Here is a 21771-nt window from a genome sequence, read left to right on the forward strand (position 1 = left end):
CGGAAGTTTAGTAAGGCCCCCCTACTTACCCACTGTTTGGAAGTACGAGGGTAACGTTCTGAGTCTCACACAGAAGGAGCTGCGTAATAGTGGAATATTTGTTGTTGACATTACATGGTGTTTTAGAGGTATATCCACAAATACTTGAGTCAGTTGAGCAAATCGTGACTTGTCAGTAAGATAAGCAGTCGTCTGTGATCTTTGTCAAAAGGGCAAACTTGAGGAACGCGCAGTGATAAAACACTTTTAAAAAAGAGGGTTTAACATCAAAAGCCACCAATGGAGATAGCAGTAAACACAAGGGAAGGATGCCCCTTCCTATGTCACCGTAAAGAGGTGTGCAGCAGATTTTAAGCGAGGCAGGGAGAACCTTGAAGAGGACCCCCGTCCTGTTTTGTTTCTTTGTTGTTTAACGCCACACTCGGCAATATGCAATCTATATGACGGAGGTCTGCCAAATAATCGATCCAGTGATTGAAATAAAGAGCTTCAATCTACGCAATTGGGATACGATGACATGCATCAACCAAGTCAACGAGTCTGACCACCCGATCCCATTAGTCGCCTATACCGACAAGCATAGTCGCCTTTCACACCGGGTTGACCACCCTCCTGAAGGCATGTGTCATGTGCATTGCGCGCAACAGATACCGGGGAGGGCATGCCAGAAATACGAAACCTAATGCGACCTAAAGGTAGCCTTGGGCATGCGCCGTCTGATTGGCCATTAACAGCCTAAAAGGCGGGGCAAAAAGCATCGTTTTTCCGTCCATTTTACGCTTGAAAAACTCGACGCTTTTCCGAACACTTTCTCGACGCTCACCAATTAATCAATTTTAATGAGTATTTAGTCGTTTTTCCGTCCAATGACCATATGCGGGAAAACGACACTTTCGTGTTTGCAGTGTGATATAGAGAAACCCGTTTTCATGTCATGTCAAACGAATTTAGAAGAAGAAACATCGTATTTCATAAAATCGTTGATTTGCTTGATGTTAAAATATTTGTCAGAATCTGGACAAAACATGATACCTTTCTGTCATTTCTGCTTGAGGTTTTACCTGAACAACATGAAGGTGAATTAGACTACAATGTTTTGACAGAAAGCATGATACATAATGGCAGTGCAGTTAAAAAGTGTGAGCATCGATCTTCGCAATTCTACATATGTGAAAGGTAAAATACACCGTCTCCGAGAGATGCGGCGGCAACAAAAGGATTCAGATGCTTGCAGGTAATAAGGTATCATTTTTAATTGTTTTATTTCTTTTTGGAGTCCACAAACAATAAGTTTACAGAATATAGTTCACATGCAATCTTAAATGCATACAAGTTTCAAAGTATATCTATGGATAATAACAAACAAAAACTATTCCAGTGTCATATTGTTGGATTGTGCAGGTTCATGGGTGTACACGAATAGGTGGTGACAGAGTGACCAAAATTTCATGAACTGTGTGTATTTAGATTGTGAATATGATATACATGTCTTTATAGAATTCTATAGTCAGGAACCGGACTTTTTTATTTTTCATATTTTTCAAAGATGTTAAAACTTCCTCATATTGTAACTCACCTTCGAGGCCTAATTGTTGTGGTATGCTTAGGTTTTGAATATCAAGGTCTTAAAACATATCATCTAGGTCTACGTTTCTACATGTCTGTTTCGTGTACAACTGTTGGTAATACTTTTGGGTTTTGTTGATGTTATCTTTTGTTTCAGTTATGGTATGAACATTCTTTGTATAGCCTTATTCAGTTAGTCCCTTTTTTTCTTAGTATAAGAAGTATTTTGTTGGTTTTCGCCAATTTCTCTCCATTCTGCCAGAGATCGCATAATTATTCCTTCTGGTTTTATGTTATTTATTTCTTCCAGTTCAGTGTTTGCCTCTTGAAGTTTCTTGAATATTTTAGTTTTTAATTTCTATATCCTTTGAAATATCTAGATTGATTTGCAATTCTTCGATATGTTTTTGTAAGTCGTCACTTTCCTTTCCTTTCCGAGGAGTATTTTATAGTTTGACCTCTTATCATCGCCTATATTAAATCAATCGTTGCCTTGTTCATCGACAACTGTTTTATATTGTTCTATTGTATTTTTAATTACTTCTTTAGTTTTTTTCAACCAAAGTTTTGTCGTTTAGAATTAATAAACTTCTAATAACCTCTTCCTCTCTCGTAAAGTAGACATAAAGGCAATGGATAACTTCTTTATTACAGTAAAATAAAGAAATTAACTGCTATTATAGTTTAATAAACAGTATAATAAAGAAGTTGTTATCCATAAACGTTTTGTCTACTTTGTCATCCGTCAACTTCTAAGAAATGCCCATCACACAATTCAAGTCAGGTGATATAATAAAAACAAAACAGAAAGTTTTATCGAAAACGAATATACAAATTACCTAACTTACCTTTACCTGAATTCAATTTTCATTTAATACGATGATCTACATCACTGGGATGAACCGCCATGGCTCATAAAAGTTACTACCGCCTTTGTTCTATACATGGTAACAAAACAAAGGAAGATTATATTGTCAAGATTAGGATGACCTAACTTTTCGCCTTGTACAATCTGCTCTTTCTCGTAATAGATGGATAGTTTTGTTGTTTAATGCCCAATGAAAACCCGCAATTATTTTGACAAAAAGAACTGACATGGAATATTCATGCATTTTCAGAATAGAAGGGTAAATGTGATTAAACATATGTATATGTTTTGTCATATTTACCCTTTTGCTCTGTAAATGCATGTGGATACAGTCTCTCTTATTTCCTTAAGGAATGGTTATCTATTAAATGCAGTTCCTAACGTATAGACATCTACTTGATGTCCGTAAGATGAGGGAGAACTACATCAACTGCCTGTCTGTATAGTACTGTCCCTGCGAGGGGCATGGCAAGGATAATTTAATATCCGCCGGATAACTGGCTTTTCTAGTGGCAGTAGGGACCAGGTAAAGCATTGCTAAATGGTCCCAGGTGAATTTCTTATTGTATGTCTTGGCGACATCTTGTGAAAGGGAGATAACTCTCTTTGGCTTATTATATGTTCCTCGTTCTTTAGGCACTGCTTACGGATCCTGGATATCATCGTGGGATGTTCCGGGTTGCTCAAAGACAGACAGACAGACAATAGTTTATTAACGTCTCACTCCTGTACATTACATAAAACAGCTTTGTACAACTTGACATAGATAAAATGTACAAAACCATTCAATAGAATTATGAGAGACGAATTATCACAGAATTTATACATAAACTGAAATTCAGGGGGATTAATGGGAATAGTGCTGGGGATTATAGTCTGATCGTGACCTGTGAACACCTTGATCTAGCTACATTTTTGCAAGTACCCCACTCAGACACAGTATACTGACTCCGAGCCGACCAGTCCTTGTTTTAGCCCCTTAATACCGAGCGCCAGACAGGGTAACAACAAGGACCATCTTTTAACGTCTATTGGTATGACGCAGCCGGGATCGAACCCCGGACCTTCTGCTCTCCGGACGGACGCTCTACCACTAGACCACTGAGGCGGTCGTTTTTTTAACAGTGACACTGATTGTTGACTAAGGTAAAGCTGTGTAACCACTTAAATAATAGAAAACAGAATATAGCCCAAATATGTTAAGCATATTAAAATATGATATTTTATCAAATATCAAAATATGTTTGTGCGCAATGGCGCACTATAACAAATTTCACTTTGTCTCCCTTTGATTCATGTTAAGACGGAGAAAATGTTGTGTTTTATAAGGATCTGTTTTGTGATATCAATATGCACATAATATCCTAAAACCTGTACTATATTTTTAAACATGTAATATTATGCATGCAATGTAACTTGAGGTACAGGTACACGCGGGCGGGCATAGTTTTAGTGTGATGGATGTAGGGGAATGGCGGGAGGGTGGAAGGATGTATTTATTTAAGCATAAGCACAGACAGACAGAAGTGTTGTTGAGTCCCCATTTTTACAATATATGAGGGTGGATATAATTCTAGTGAGAAGAATGTTGGGAATTGCGGGAGGGGTGGGAGGAGGGTGTATTTTATGGAAGCATGAGCATGGATACATGAGGGCTGACGTAGATACAGTAAAGTACGGTTATAACGAACTCAAAGGGACTACTAATTTTAGTTCGTTATAACCGTAGTTCGTTATAAGCATATAAACAGCATAACTACAGCAAATAGTCGGGACCAAAAAAGTAAGTTCGTTATATCCGTCAGTTCGTAATAAGCGTGTTCGTTATAACCGTAGTTTACTGTATAGTGAGATGGACGTACTGGTATGGTGAGAGGGGTGCGTATGAATGTAAGCTTGAGTGCGAATCCATAAGGGCGGATGGTGAGATGGATGGAGAGGTGTGGCTGGGAATGGGGTGTGTGGTGGGACGGGTGGGAGGAGGGTGTATTTTATGGAAGCATGAGCACGGATACACGAGGGCGGATGTAGATACAGTGAGATGGATGTAGGGGTATGGTGAAAAAAATGATGAAGATGATGATGTGTGTGGGCGTGTGTCCGGGCAGGAGAGGGGAGGTCCCACCTGATGACAACATTAAATATGTAACTATATCATTTGATTATATAATTCAATCCAAATTACAACAATAATATTGAACTGACAATGCTTGACTCACACGCGGTGTCATATGGACAACATATACATTATGGTCACTTGAAGATCTAACAAATAACATGAAAATAACACTAATAAATTTCATATGACCCAAAACCAGTGATTACTGCAACAATGGCAACTGGAGGTGTGCGTGGAGGGTGCTACCGATAGAGCAGGACATGTTTACCCTTTTCGCGAACACCTGGTGTCATCGGACAGCACATTGCTCTTTGATTTAGTATTTATTGTATGCGATCACGCTTCACATCGGCACCTGGTACCTAGTTATAATTGTTAATGTGTATTTGTCCTTTTTAATGTAATTTAACATGAGTAAAACAGTATGTCAAAACAGCTTAATGAATATAACAAATGTCAAGCAAATGAGTGAGTTGGGTTCAACGCTGTTTGGAACAGTATTCTAGTTATATCACAGCGTGTCGGCTTTATGTGAGAGGAAAGCCCGAAGTGATGCAGGTCTCAGACGTTTACCACTCTGGTGAAACCCTCGAGCACGGGTATGGTGCTGAAAAACCTAGAAACATAATCAGGGAGAACCGGAATTCGAACAAACGACCACAGGTTTCTGGCGTGCCCAAGACACGCAACTCTGCACAGCGAACTGCGGCGCCTTAGACAACTGGGTCACCCGTTCCAGAGATTAAATCTACGAGAAAACATACATTATAAGATGTTCTAGAAAAACTCTGTTCACACTGAACTAGACATTTATAGACATGACATTATCATCAGTCATTTTTGTACAATACACTTGCACGTAATTTATGAGAACTGAGTATTCAGTTGTAGCCTTATAATCGTGACTCTATTCCTGTGATATCATCGATGCGACTTTACATGTCATAGTTGGTGTTGCCTCCTTTGGATGTGGCATGATCCGCCGATTGTGGGTTCGAATTTTATTTTATTTTATGCAGACAAAAAGCAAATTCATTGATTTTCAAAGATAAGATATCTGAGATACCCATCGGCAGTCGTGTATTATGCGAAAAAGACTTCTTTTTAAAAAATGTTAAATGTTAATGAGATTATATTTAAAAAATAAAAACGTGTAGAAGTATTCTTTGAGTGCTGAATAAGCGCCAGTAAAGTAACTTAAGATATTTTCATTTGAAAATCAAACGTATGAAAATCAAATGAAAGGCATAGTATCATTTGCCCCTCATATTTGTTTACGTGCAATGACAAATCTCTCAAAAATGTATGTATGTATGTATGTATGTATGTATGTATGTATGTATGTATGTATGTATGTATGTATGCCCGCGAATCGAACACGGAACAGATTTATGGAGGCAAGATCTGCAATTTAATATCAATGTATTGACTTATTTGACCTTCGACAACGCCGGGAGTGTCTACAGTAGCACTCAAAGATCCTCACATTCCATGTCGACTTGGTAAACGTGATCGCTTCTCCGGGTTCTAAAAATACCCTCAGACACAGCTAGTAATACGTATGCTTGTATTCAAAGCGGCTTGAAATCGAACACCTTCATTAACTATGTAACTTACCCACTGATATTCAGATTATAGGGGACACGGGTGGCCCAGCCGTCTCAGGCGCCGCGATTCGCTGTGCAGAATTGCGTCCCTTGGGCAAGCCAGAAACCTATTATTGTGTGTACGAATCCCGGTTCGCCCCGATTATGTTTCTAGGTTTGTCAGCACCATACCCGTGCTCGTGGGTTTCACCGAAGTGGTAAACGTCTGAGACCTACATGTCTTCGGGCTTTCCTCTCGCATTAAGCTGACACGCCGTGATATAACTGGAATACTTTTAAAAAGCAGCGTTAAACCCAACTTACTCACTAGATGAAACATGACTAGATCAGCCATAAAACATAAGTAGGTCAGCCATGAAACATTTTAATGGTAACAGTGACACACGGTACAGGGACCTGTGGCGTGGTGAGGGAGAACTAGCCGAATCTGCCCGGGTCAACCCCCGACCCGTTCTTCTGAAGAACATGTTCATATTCCAACATGAGCCTGATGCACGCCTCCGTCACACAGAAGCTGGTCAGTCTGCTGGTCTGCGGTGGGGAATCCGTGTCCCGGGACCACGCCCTCGCAAACAGGCTGGTCACCACTGGTCCCGACTGTCGCTTGCGGTTACCTCCCTTCCCTGGTAACTCTTCACTTTGGAGAAGGATGACGAAGGTGAAGACATACGTGAGGAAGAAAGCTGAAACAGAATGCTCACATTTACAACAATTATTAACAAAGCATGAATACGCAAATGGAAATATATCTCACGTTTTTTATATAATATATTTGCTCAATGAATGTGAACTTGGTGATAGAGCAATTTGACTTCAGTAATCGTGTAATTTTGTTGAAAATATATCTTACCGCCTACTTAATGTCCGAATATCTGAATATTTAGTAAACTTCAGAAAGGATGTGTGTCAGCGTAATAGTGTGTTTACGTGTGTGTGCATGCATGTGTGCGTGAGCGCTTGAGTGTGTATATGTGTGTGCGCATGCGTGCGTGAGATAATAACGTGACAGAACGCACACCGGGACTGAGTGGCCAATGTTCCGGGTTTGGGAGACCCGCTCTGTCACTTACACAAATCTGCCGCGTCTCCTTGAGAGAGAGAGAGAGAGAGAGAGAGAGAGAGAGAGAGAGAGAGAGAGAGAGAGAGAGAGTGTGTGTTTGTGTTTGTGTGTGCGAGTGCCCATGTGTGTTTGTGTGTGTAAGCATGCGTGCCTGCGTGCCTGAGCGCGCGTGTGTGCGTGTGCGTGAGTGAGCATATGTGTGTGTGCGTGTGTGTGAGTGAGCATATGTGTGTGAGTGAGCATGTGTGTGTGTGTGTGTGTGTGTGTGTGTGTGTGCGCGCGCGCGCCCTACGCCCCTCCTCTGGATCCGCTTATGTTCCATGATTTGTTTTTATTGCATGAGTGAGTGAGTGAACGTCACAATCACCAACATCCATCACATCCCAGTTATTTCATGACGACCTGGTAATATTCGAGACTGGAACAGACAAACCAGTGACTGAAAGCATGAACAACGATCCGCCATTGGAACCCGTTTAATACATTCAACCACGTCACCGAGTCTGCCCGAACCATTTCAGCTGGTTATTTCGACCGACACTCATAGGATAGTGGGGACCAATTCTATCCCCGTCTCCCAACGTGTTTTGTATATGTCATGTATGTAAATATATCCATCGAATCACTTGAAAGCAGTGTTCGTGCTTTCAAACCATGTAACATAATGACTGGAAATTGAATTATCAGATAGAGCACGGCCTGGATCGAAAGAGGTTGTGGGACTTACACCTTCTGGCAGTATGGAGTCTATTGTTGAGTCCGGCAATAAAGAAACAAAAGGAAGGTGGTCAAGGGGCATATTTGGGGGATCTAAGTTCACGTACCTAGGTTCATTTTGGCGTATGAGGTCACTTCAACTGGTAGCGGCGGCGCAGTGGTTGGAAAGGTAATTAGACGGTACGGCTGTTTATTCAGGGAAGTCTACGAAAAGTCAGTTCCAGTGCGATAGTGCTGAGATTGTGACACCTGTGCTGCAAGAACGGTGGCCATTGTAGGCCCAGATGATGCTCCCACTGACGAGTGATTGGCTGTCTTGTGGCGAGTTGGTGAGTGAGTGAGTGTGAAGTTAGGTAGGTGTATGAGTACATTGTATGCCGTGTAAGTGAGTGGACTGGTCCATTGTTGAGTGGTGAAGGTTTTTCCCAGGTGTGCGAGTGAGTGAGTGAAAGCGTGAGTGAGTTGGTAGTTTTGTGTGTAAATGAAACATTGTTGTGGTGAATAGTATTGCAGCAACGCCGCGGCACTCGGCAAAGTCCATTTCAAATGCTTTTTGGAGTTTATGGAGAAACATAGGTCAGTAAATCATGCTGACCGTTGGTTTCGCCTTCTGAAGATCAGTCGGTTAAAGTTTATAGCGTCACCGTGCCTTGACGGTGTAGACCGATGCTCATGTTTTACCCTGGCTCGACTTATATATATGTAGGGAGTAAACAATTAATCATAATATACACACCATAAAAAACAAACGCAAATGCATGTTTTGTGCCATTCGATGGATTCAGTGGATCAACGCACAGCAGATAAATCACATATGACATACACTACCACAGTTGACGCTGATGTAGATACGTCAAACGACCAAGGTCAAGGCCATCCGCTGTCAGCATCATCTTCTGCCCATGGACGTAATGATTCGGGCCTTGGGGAATGGGCCCTATAGTGCCTGTTCCAGCTGTGGCAAACGTGCGGCTGTGGTTGACGCTGAAAATAAATCTGTTGTTGTTGTAGTTGTTGTCTGTATGTTGTTGTTGTTGTTGTTGTTGTTGTTTAGGTAAGTCGAACTGTGTATATTCTGGCATTCATGCTCGAACAGGGCGCTGACGTTCTGTATATTGAGTGTGACGGGTGGATGTAGAATTTCATCTCGGTACTGTTGTGCAGTTTAGTTTCCCTGGGCACCACACCACCACATTCCCTCATACCATCACACTACCTCCTGCTGCAGTTTGGCGCAAGGCATTTACGTCGACGCCTGTAATTCCGCCATCTTCCACCTGCACGGCACAGTACAACACTTGACACGTCGCTAAACCATAGCTGTCCATCGCAGGTGAAGCCAGACTCTGTAGACATGACACTACTGACGTGGTATGATGCAGCTCGAGCAGGCCGTCTGCTGGAATACCTACCTGACGTAGGAGTGAGTGAGTGAGTGAGTGAGTTGGGTCTATCAGTATTCCAGTTATATCGCGGCGTGTCAGCTTAATGTGGGAGGAAAGCCCGAAGTGATGCAGATCTTAGACGTTTACCACTTTGGTGAAACCCACGAGCACGGGTATGGTGCTGACAAACCTAGAAACATAATCTGGGCGAACCGGGATTCGAACCCACGACCATAGGTTTCTGGCGTGCCCAAGGGACGCAACTCTGAATCGCGGCGCCTTAGACGACTGGGCCACCCGTGCCCCCCCTGACGTAGGAGGTTTCCAGGTCGCTCTTGTATGGCGGATGCTGTAGGTTGCGGTGGTGCTCCTTTGCGTAGAGGGGCGACATGATATTGCTGGAATATTGCTAAAAGTGGCGTAAATTCATACTCAATCACTCCTTTGCGTAGATGACGAAACCGGATGTAGCAGTCCGCGGCTATGGTGGTCCGAGAGGTTTATTGAATTAAGGTCCCAGAAATGTTCCTGTGGTCCTAGATTTCAAGAGACAGAGAAAATTAAAATAATTTTACTGCCATGTTCAGCCATCTTCTTCGTGAATTCTTCCTGCATATTGTTACTGTCACAATAATGTTTTGTAAATAAACGCGACAAAACCCTTCACAAATATACAATATGTCAATGCAAAAGAATAACCAGTCTAGATCATACACCGAAACTTATTCCAGTTGGCGTAAAGGACAAACTAGCAGTGACATTTATATGAATGGACCACTTTCCTAGTCGTGTTGCCTTATAACACGATTGTTGGTGCTGATGCCTAATAACTCGCTGATGCTGGTGCTGATAAACAACCGACAAGACTCCATTCGGGGCTCAAATTTCCGAAGGCCGTAAACACCCCATTGATAATTAAAATATAAACTGCAAATGAAAGTATACACTTGAGAATTGTCATCTACCTTCCTGGTCCAGCAAACGGCCTGGATTTGGGATTTGGGATTTGGGATTTGGAGAGGACTTGTTCTTCAAAATGGCACATGTAGATTTCTGTTAGTTGGGGGAAATGGGGGATCCAATGAGGACTTTTGATTTAAACATATTTATGCGAAAAATTAATAGATTAAGCACAGGTAACACACTTACGAGGCCTTCTCCTACATTACATTTTATTACATTGTGATATGCGAATAATAATAATAACAACAACAATAATAATAATAATTAAGCAGAATAAATGTACAGTGCATAGAAATTTTTATACAAGTAATACGTAAAACACACAGACACAAATACATACGTACACACGTACATATATCCACTGTAGTACACACATACACACATGACATACATTTATATTCACATGAGGACTTCACAATCAGCAGGTTATGTGAGCAGAAAGCATGCTTTGATACCATCTTCACCAGCCGTCCATCCATCAGGACCATCATCCTTGCCTATACTATGGCCGTTGCCCTCCCACCAACAAGCGACCCCCCAAAGGAGTGATCTATAAGATTGATTGTGACTGTGGTGACTCGTACATTGATGAAACCTACCGCCAAGTAGATACCTGCATCAAAGAACATAAAACTTCAACAGCCAATGCAGACAGCAAATCAGCCCTCTCAGACCACCACCAAGAGTTTCGCAGCCATCAAATCCAGTTTGACGAAGTCAAAGTCCTCTCCACTAAACATCAGGACTTTACACAAAAAAAACTCTCGGAAGCTAGAGAAATCCCTGTCACATACCTCTGATCAACACACATCAACGGTATTACACCCCGAGTGTTTATGAAGATTCGATCAAGCAATAGATTCTTCCTATTTGAATCTAAACCGCTTGTTCTACTATTTTAATTTGTGTCCAATCAGCTTGTTCAACTTCTTAATTCTTATTGTACATCTGGCTTGATCCAATTATCCGTGTGCTACTTGTTATCCATAACCTGTTCCTGTTCCTGTTAATCTGCTGCTTATCTCAACGCAAACATATTTGGACAAACACGTTTAGCTGCCAAAATATAAAGGGGATGCAAACCACATTCGCCTGGGACAACATATTTGGAATACATTTCTTTACCCCCAAAAGCCTCTTACCTGTATTGAATGCCGTGTCATTGTAATTTGTCCTGTGTATAGTGTTGAGCGACGTAGTCTCTTCAACAAGAGCCATGAGTTAAACTCAAATTTTATCAACCTGTCAGGTAATATTATGTGTCTCCTAACCGCAAATACCTGCAATGACATTTTACAAAAAAAGGGGAAAGTGCTTTATACAGCTGCTGCTTCTGTTTTTATTATATATGCTAAATATGTGAATACTTTTAGAAGAGTCTCTCGTAACTCAGTACGGAGTAGCCTATATATGTATTTTATAGTGTAACAGGGTTGTAATGAATCGGGGTAGGACTGTAATAAAAATCTGTCTGTTTGTCTGTATCGATTCCAAATTTTCAAAAGTGTCTAACCCCCAGATTTCAGAGCCATAAAATAGAACTGGTGCAACTTTTGTGTCCAATATCCGAAAAAACCCCAGGCCATAACGGATTGAATTTGTTCAGTGATCTCAAGACATACAACAATGTCTTCTTGGCCTGTGACTAGCGTTGTCTCTTGGCAATTAATAACTAGTTTTCTTAGACCCCAATTTGTCTCTGTAATCCAACAAGAAGAACATCATCAGAGAATGGCGAAGGTAGCGAATGTTCTATGTCTGGATGTGACTGAATATCATAACCACAGGGTTTTCGACTTCCTGTGCTAGCTTATTAATGGACATCGAAAATAACAGTGTTATATAGATGTAATAGATGTATCACATACTACTTCCTACGTGATCAGGTGTACCTGCTGCAATACACATGCAATAACATACTGTATGGACCAGTGAACATCCGGGTTAGAAAAGGTCTTCAGCAACCAATGCTTGCCGTAAAAGGCGACTATGCTTGTCGTAAGAGGCGATTAACGGGATCGGGTGGTTGATGCATGTCATCATATCCCAAAAGGTAGGTCATCCTAATCTTGACAATTTAATCTTCCTTTGTTTTGTTACCATGTATAGAACAAAGGCGGTAGTAACTTATTATGAGCCATGGCGGTTCAACCCAGTGATGTAGATCATCGTATCATATAAAAAAATTATTCAGATAAAAGTAAATTAGGTAATATGTATATTCGTTTTCGATAAAACTTTCTGTTTTGTATATATTATATTACCTGACTTGAATTGTGTGATGGGCATTTCTTAGAAGTTGACGGATGACAAAGAAGACAAAACGTTTATGGATAACAACTTCTTTATTGTACTGTTATTATACTGTAATAAAGAAGTTATCCATTACCTTAATGTCTACTTTATTACCTGCAAGCAACTGAATTTGTTTGTTGCCGCCGCATCTCTCGGGAGACGGTGTATTTTCCCTTTCTCTTCTGTAAAATTTCGAAGATCGATGCTCATGATGTCAATCATTGGATTGTCGGTTCCAGACACGATTATTTACAGACCGCGTCATATAGCTGAAATATTGCTGAATGCTCCGTTAAAAAACAAACTATAAACAAACAAACATGCTGTAAACCATCCTCGAGTGTCCAGTGTATTATTATCGATTCGATAAACGGCCTAGACTAATGCAATTTGGGAAGTGACGTCATTTAAGTTATTTGTAGAAATTAATAAAATAATGATTGGAGATTAAGGAGCAGTAACCTTGTACATTATCTTCACATATCACCTTCACCTGTGTGGAGTCGTGAAGACGTCGACGACGGCGGAATGTGTCCGGCTATTGTAAATGTCACGTGACGTACTTGTCTCATACAGAACAACAGAGCGTGTGGGTGGAGATAGGTGCGTGTGTGTAGAGACAAAGGTTAATGTTGTTGTGACGATACCATCAACTCAGAAACGAATAAAGCCTTCAAATCAAGTGCAGACCCGCCCAATGTTCAAATAGCTTACATACAGACACGGTGCATTGCCACAATTGTTTTAAGATATTGACGGATCAGAATTGGAGAATATCGCCATAAAGGTACGTGCACAAACTACGTTATAATGCGTTATATCCTGATATTTCGTACCTTCATAACACAAAATAAATTTAAATTTGCTCTTTCTCGTTTTCGTCTAAGTTGTCATGATCTGGAAATTGAGCGTGGGCGTCACTTCAATATACACGTACCTAGAAATTTAAGAAAATATAAACTTTGTAACTTTAACTGAGTTAAAAATTCTTCCATTTTAATTTCGTCAGTCCAGCACACATACAGTTAAGGCAACTATATATTAACACTAAGTTTTATTTTCATCCTAACATCCATAAATTTAACGTTTGATGTCATCGCCAAACTCTGACGTTATTACAACAATTACATCAACGTAGCAACATATTTGTACTATATGGAAAGAAATGAACGGTTAACTGTAATTCCGTATGTATCATAACGTTTGTACATAAAGGTCAGAGGCCTAAAAGTACTGTGATAAATTGATTGAAATATCTCCCAGATTATGATATTTGGGCTTCAGCAAAATGACAAACGAATCCGATTTGCGTCATTTTGGCCTTCCCCTGACAACCCATTGATCACCAGTTCAAATCGGCATTAACCCAAGCTCATGCACCTACTCACTCATTTAAATGTTACATAGCGATTATTATACGAGTATGTATATCATACTGAATTTACGAAAGGTGTGTCAAGAATCTTGTATTTTCCGAGCGAGAGCTCGTAAAGTCAGAATGACAGATATGGGAGTGTAAGAATGACTTTATTTTACCCACAATTCTTAATTCTTTTGAGCCCCACTTTAGAAAAAATGCACTCATCACCACCGCCACTTCAGAAAACTACAATTGTTGAATGACGTCTTCAGCTGTGACGTGTTTTTGTGTGGCGTCATTCCAACCTAACGTCACAAGACGTCGAATGACGTTAACAATATCGTCGGATGACACGACGATGCACTGGTGCGCGTGAAGGGATATTTGCCTCGGTGCACATAAGATGTTTATGAACTTGGTTATTGCTAACCCATTAGGGTAATAAAGTTTCTTATAGCCAGCTTCCGTCATTTCAGACATGAAGCTAACGTTGGCCCTAGCTGTGATTCTCCTGCTGTGTGCCACGCCGATAGGTGGCGCTAAGGTACCGGAAGAAGAGACACGCCTTGCACACGTCTCAGAGGTACCGAAGAGGTTCGTCAGGACAGTCCTGATGCGAAGGCGACGTCATCTTGACACACAACACCCTGGGAACCTCGAAAACAGAAGACGCAGAAGCGTGGTCGCCTTCTGCCAGACCGAGGAGTGCTTCAAGTTGATGGGGCAATATGATGAATGGCTGCGCCTACACGGCTCTGGATCTTCTAGTTCTGGTCGCTGGGGGAAGTAATACAGAAATCCAGAATGTTCTACCAGTGGCCTTATGGCCCCTGTCATTGTAACCACTAGGATGCTATATCAATGAGTTATGTCTAATGTCGCACTTCCTCCTGTTGCTGAAGCTTTTTACGGCCGCCAAGGAACAGTTGGTACGGATAGGGGTTTTGTGGTTGTGACGTATGCAGATATTCAGTACAGAATTAGAACGTAGGCAGAACAGTTCGCTATAGATTTGGACAGTCACCCTTTACTTGAAGTATCTATCTACCAGTCACTGCATATAAAACATCTCAAGAGAAAGTAGAAGTGATGACTACAAACAACACAACATAATGATGTCTTTGTCCTTTTTTATGGTATTATGAAAGAGTTTAACAGAATATATTAAAAGTCGACCAATACCCGTTGTTTGTTATGCACATATACTTTTGATTGACGATTGTTCTTAAACGACGTCATTCTTGTTTGATTTGTTTTTGTTTGTTTGTTGTTAACGCCGCACCCAGCAATATTCCAGCTATATGACGGTGGTCTGTAAATAATCGAGTCTGGACTAGACAATCCAGTGTTTGATATCATGAGCATCTATCCACGCTATTGGGATACGCTGACATGCATCAACCAAGTCAGCGAGTCTGACCACCAGATCCCTTTAGTCGCCTTTTACGACAAGCATGGGTTGCTGAAGACCAGTTCTAACCCGGATTTTCGCAGATATATTCATGTTTGAAACAGAATGAATGTAAAGTGCAGGACGACAGAAAGTATACGCCACGTTTGATGCTGGCTAAAAAAGAAACAAACACGAAATGATTATTCGATGGTGATGTATTTGACACAGATACGATAGTTATGGGTTGAACCTCTATTTTGCAGTATTTTTGCTGCTGTTTTCAGCCTAGTAACGGCTTGATAACGTTTGTAATTATTTGGTCAATTTCAATTTTCAAGTGTATACTTTCTTTCGCCCGGGAATTTATATTAAGTCATACACCTGCATATAATGTTCAACTGATTCTGCGTGGGTCATAATGTAAAAGCAATTGCTTTCGGGCACTGAAGTTTCACAAATTGGCGTGACCAGGTGTCCAAAGTCGTGTCTCAGTGCATACGAGTGACCACCCGGATGTCCTATAAATATCTGGCTGTTTTGCAGCTTCCTTCGTGTTTCGCTTGTTTACGAACCAAGGTTATATGAAGGAAAAGAAATGCTTTGTTCTCTTTTCTTATGCTCAGTCGCTCACTTCCAAACCATACCAGAAAACGCACAAAAGGCACTGGGTGGTGACATGAATTTCAAGGAAGGTAACTCGTTTCTCCCACCTTGTAAGGAGGCGCCACGTTATTACTGGCTAATGGCTATTGTATTACACAAGGGCACATGTCGATACTAACATGCAGATAGTGTCCGTCAGAACCAAACTTTGGACTTCAATCGAGTATTGTCGTGAGATGCCGCTACCCACAGAAGGCACAGAAGTCGTTATATTATTTTGTCTGTACCGCCAGACCCCGACACATACAGTTCGTATCACGTACGACTGTCGACTTTGAAAACATGTTTCTTGTATTCGTTACAGAAATAGTGTATTCACTTTGGTTCTGAGACGACAAAAGCAAACGAAGACACTTTGAACATAAGCATAAAGGTATCAGCCCAATTTCAATATTGGGTCATCCAGTGTTGTCTATGGTTTAGGACAAGTCATTTCCTCGTCTTTTGAATCAGAGATTTTATTCAGTGACTGGTCCCAGGTGTCAGATGCCACGGCAACTAACCCCACCTTCCAGAGAATGTCCCTCCGCCATTGTTGAGGAGGTAGGTGTTGTACTCTTCCATCATCTTCACACACTCGTCCGTCTGGCAGAAGGCCGTTGCACCATCGCGTTTGTCGTCACTGGCGGCTGAACGGAAGTGTTGAAGTAGCTGTAGCAACAACGCTGTGTCGTGATGTCGGATTGCTGCCTGGATGCCATGTGGCCCTCCCGATGAAAGAGAGGCTCCGTCACACATCCGGGCACATAGCCACACGAAGACAAACGCGACCGTCTGCTGAATGAATCTCATTCCTGTAACTGAAAGTCAAATTTACGTTGCTTTTATCTTATTTGATTAATGCTTTGTGGAACAGCTGATCTGCATCTCCTGTTGATGTACATCAACTCGAATGGTTTGTGCTTCTAATGAATCACAATATAATAAACAAAATATTGTCCGCCAACTTTCTGTAGCTTTGGCGGATCCTGGGAGTATTTGGATTGAATGACACAATGTCAATACACACAAAAACAGTGGAAAGCGTTTCTTTCTATTCTTAGATAATGATTCTGAAAGTCTTTGACCTTTCTTCCAGGCCTGAATATATCACAAAATTGTTTGGACAACTACTGTTCAAGTTAGGTTAAGAATATATATTTTCCTTCAAATCACCGTTACCAAAGGTTACATGTTCATAATACATGTTGTACTAATTATCCATGTACTTCATTAAACCTAACGGAAAGCGGTCAAGTTAGTTATCACTTACAATTCAACACTTTTGTAGTTTGAAATAAAATCGACAAAATCCTTTCAATATTCATGAGAACCTCCGCCAAAAGCAGAATCGATTGTACGATTCCGACTTTATCCCGGGCATGTGTATATGAATCACTATCAAATAGTTCTGGGGTTTGGCTGGTATTTTCTTTAAATACTCTGTTCCAGAGAAAAATGGAAAAAAACATGTCCTCAAGTTTCAGCAATAAAATAAATTGTTCACTGGTCAAACTAGATGTCCTGATGTGAAATCTGAAAATACATTATTCTGCTAATCCATTAATTAATCCATTGGCCGGAAATAATAGCATGTTTCTTATACAACCCCTCCACACACACACACACCCTCCCCCTCTCGCCCTTGATATTGAATCGTGGGCCCTTAAAGACAATGAGACAGAGCCCACCAAGACTCACCTGTGCTCCTCGAGATCTCGAGGCTTTCTCCACGGGAGTAGTCCTGACCAGCCTGGTGGAGGGTCAGGTCTAATCACTCACTCTGGTAGTGGCCCTGGGTGAAGTAAGTCAGTTTATCAGTTAAATAACACTGCTCCAAATACTATACTACATGGAATAAACCGAAGTGAAAAACTAGAACTAGAAGTCCTTTCATTAAAGCTTCACCCGCATTGCCTCCCATTGCTTATGACGTTGATATTTTGGATTAGTGAGTGGTTGAGTGAGTGAGTGGGTGGGTGTGTGGCTTTGTGTGGGTGGGTGGGTGGGTGTGTGAGTGAGTGAGGGTGTGGATGGATGAGTGAGTGGTTGAGTGAGTAAGTGAATGGGTGGGTGGGTGTGTGAGTGAATGGGTGTGTGTGTTTGTGAGTGGTTGTGTGAGTGGTTGAGTGAGTGGGTGGGCGGAGGTGTGGTTGAGTGACTAAGTAACTGACTAAGTAACTGAGTGTTTGAATTGGCAAGTGAATGGTATTAGTGAGAGTGAACCTATATCACTGTGAGGTATCGTGCTTTTCTGAGATTGTGAAACTTCAAGCACACCCTTTGAGTATTTGAGATTCCACATTGTAATAATTCCGCTTGTCTCAAATACTTTCTGTAAGTTTAAAAGAGTCCGTCCTTGATTGTATTAATGATTATGGTCAATATTTGAGAGGGATTTGGCGGTACATTTACTAAACTCTGCAATTTCTCTAAGCACATATATACAAATATCTTAAAAACAATATGTTTTTATATACAGTTTTGAAACAGTTATTTGTAATGTCAAAGTCATTATTATTGTTATACAATAGTTGCGACAAAAACAGATTTTGTAAGAGGCAAGGTTTTAGATTGTGTTCGTCTACTTCTGATTATTCGATATACACTCTGGTTCAAGCAGTTGAAAATAAACAAAATCGTCTTTGGTAAGTTAATAATCAGCAATGATATCAATTAACCCAATCAAAAGTAAATTAAAGCTAGTGTTGTCAGAGTGAAAAGATACATTTTTATTTATATAGGTCACAATGAAGTACAAATAAAATAAAATTTAAAAAAAATGAAAAAACCCAACATATTTTAAATATGTTTTTGCCTGTTGGGTACATATATATGACACAACTATTTAGAACAATGAAATTTCAAATGACATAATATTTTTCAGTATCAAAATTAAACTCTTGTAAACAATAAAATTAGCAGAGGTATTGCTATCATATTTCTAAAATAGGCCAAAAAAGAAATATGTAACATTCACCTGTGGACATGATATGATTTTGAGAACTTAAGGAGGTTGTGAATATTGTTTTACGCCGCTGACTATATCTGTCTCAGCAATATCACGGCCGAGTCACTTAGAATGCCTTTATGTGTCACCGAACCGTGGTCTTCAGTATGACGAAGGATTGCTTCAGCTACCTGGCTGCCTCACCGCCCACGCGGTAGAATAGGAGCGGGTGATCAGGTATTCACTCACCAGGGAACAAATAGGTCAGCTTATCTCCCGGGTGAACTGCTATCACGTGTTTACCTCGACAGCAGACCAGTTGTAGTTCAAGGTTCAATCAGAGATACAAGGACGCACTGTCACCATCTCACATAGAGTACAATGTATATTGACCTAATTACCAGTCGAATACAATCCGACATACCCTACACAAACCACGTTGGGATTACTTGTCACCTACACCTCATTCATGACTGACGTTGTGATCGGGTGGTCAGGCCCAGTAACTGGATTGGGTGAGACGAGGTCGAATGTGGTTTAACGTCGCGTCCAAGGTTATTTCACTTATATCGCTACCTGCATACACGTGTATGTGGCTGCTTGTACAAGTCAGGACTAATGCCGATTTTATACTTCTAGCCCACTGATATACCATGTCGCAGTTTAACATGAATACCCACTCAGACACAGTATACTGACTCCGAGCCGACCAGTCTTTTTAGCCCTTTAATGCCGAGCGCTAAGCAGGGTACCAAGTGTCATCTTTGAATGTCTTTTGGTATGACGCGGTCGGGAATGGAACCCCGGACCTTCCGCTCTCCGGGCGGACGCTCTTCGACCAGACCAAGGAGGCGGTCTGGTTGATTGGGTGTCATCTTACTTGACACTTAAGATGTTGATCATATTGTAAATTCTATAAGGACAGCAAGTCGCAACAGCAGCGGATTGTTTTCATGTTAGCATCCAAACCTGGCTCCCACAGGAGATATCGCTTGGGTGAGATCAAGCGATATAAACTTTGTAATCACAATGCTTTGCAGACCATTACGGGTGCATTGGTTACCTTGGGCACGCCAGTACCTATGATTGTGGGTTCGAATCCCGGTTCGCCCCGATTATGTTTCTAGGTTTTTCAGCACCATACCCGTGGTCGTGAGTTTCAACGAAGTGATAAACGTCTGAGACCTGCATCACTTCGGGCTTTTCTCCCACATTAAGCTGACACGCCGCGATATAACTGCAATTTACTGTTAAAAGCGGCGTTAAATCCAACTCACTCACTCACTCATGTAGCTGGAATGTTGCTGACTGTGGCTTAAAACAACAAATAGATACACACGCAAGTTGTATTTTGACTTCACACCACACGATCGTACAGCGGTCACAGCGTTCGCCCGTCACGCTTAAGAGTGAGTATGGTTTTACGCCGCTTTTCAATAGCAATATTCCAGCAACATCACGGCGGGGGACACCAGAAATGGGCTTCAACCATTGTACGCATGTCGGGAATCGAACCCGGGTTTTCTGCGTGACGAGCGAACGCTTTAACCGATAGACTACCCGACCGCCCCGTCACGCGAAATACCCTGTTTGACTCCCGATATTGGTATAATATGTGAAGTTTTTTAGGGTAAGCAATTGACTTGCCTTTGCATGTGTTTTTGACGAGTGACACGGGTGGGACAGGATACACCCACCCTTTCGCGCGCGAACACATGGTATCATCACTATTTGATAGTGATTCAAAAACGCAAGCCCGTGATACAGTCGTAATCATACAATGGACTCTGCTTTAAGTAGAGATTTCTTGTGGCTATGATAAGAGTTTTGTCCCTTTTGTCATTGATGTCCCCTGTAATGATATTGCTGTCTTGAATGTTTTTGCACAGTCATTCGTTTTATTGACTTAGAAAAGAACTGTGAGACGTCTATAATCCCCATTGACCCACATTACTCATATCCAAACGCGAAGGACGGGCTTCTTTGGTATCGCCTTATCTGTTGCTCGAACATCTTGACCTGCTCAAACTCTCCCGGATTCTGTTGGTGTGTAAACACTATCCAGTTCGTTTTGTTATTTATCGGTGACAAATTACATTTGGCTCATTGAAATCGTCTAAAGATGATCAATACGATGCTCCATGATACACGTTGACAAACATTTTTTTTCTGATTAATAAAGTTTATACACATCTGCTGACACTACATGCCATGGTGAGGTGAAATTGGGTTCAACACACGGGAGTGCGTGTGTGTCTGTGTGTCTGCTTGTACAAATCCGGACTGATGCCGATTTATAGTACCAGCACACTGAGATACCATGCCGCAGTTTAACATGAATACCCCACTCAGACACAGTATACTGACTCCGAGCCGACCAGTGCTTGTTTTAGCCCCTTAATGCCGAGCGCCAGACAGGGTAACAACAAGTACCATCTTTAACGTATCTTGGTATGATGCGGCCGGGGATCGAGCCCCGGACCTTGCGCTCTCCGGGCGGACGCTCTACCACTAGACCACGGTGACGGTCTGTATGCCATGGGAAAAACAGGTGGCTCATTGGTCTACGGTGCCGTATTCGCTGTGTAGAGTTGTGTCCCCAAACTCATGCCAGGATCCGCTGATCATGAGTTTGTGTCACAGACTCGTTCTGAAACTGATCCAGGCAAATTCAAATGTCGACTCTGCTAGTATTATTGTTTGCAATAGTTCAATCTTGATACTGAAAAACATTTTATCATTTAACATTTTATTGTTCTAACTAGTCGTGTTATATAGATATGTTCCCAACAGGCCAAAACATAGTTAAAATGTTTTTTTTCTTTTTATAGATGTGTAACTGAAAT

The 21771-nt window shown here is 41.3% G+C and overlaps 2 long non-coding RNA genes across 2 annotated transcripts; one reads left to right on the forward strand and one right to left on the reverse strand.

The window, feature by feature from the left end:
• Window positions 1-13167: 13167 nt before the first annotated feature.
• Window positions 13168-15121, forward strand: LOC124134717. The gene is made up of 2 exons (XR_006861138.2): window positions 13168-13367; window positions 14417-15121. It is a non-coding gene; the product is annotated as an uncharacterized LOC124134717 (long non-coding RNA).
• A 197-nt stretch (window positions 15122-15318) lies between these two features.
• Window positions 15319-19100, reverse strand: LOC124134718. The gene is made up of 3 exons (XR_006861139.2): window positions 18956-19100; window positions 17677-17770; window positions 15319-16796 (listed from the first exon to the last, which is right to left on the reverse strand). It is a non-coding gene; the product is annotated as an uncharacterized LOC124134718 (long non-coding RNA).
• Window positions 19101-21771: the final 2671 nt, after the last annotated feature.

Source organism: Haliotis rufescens, unplaced genomic scaffold, assembly GCF_023055435.1.
Source record: "Haliotis rufescens isolate VD_foot unplaced genomic scaffold, xgHalRufe1.0.p SCAF_4, whole genome shotgun sequence".
NCBI lineage: Eukaryota > Metazoa > Mollusca > Gastropoda > Lepetellida > Haliotidae > Haliotis > Haliotis rufescens.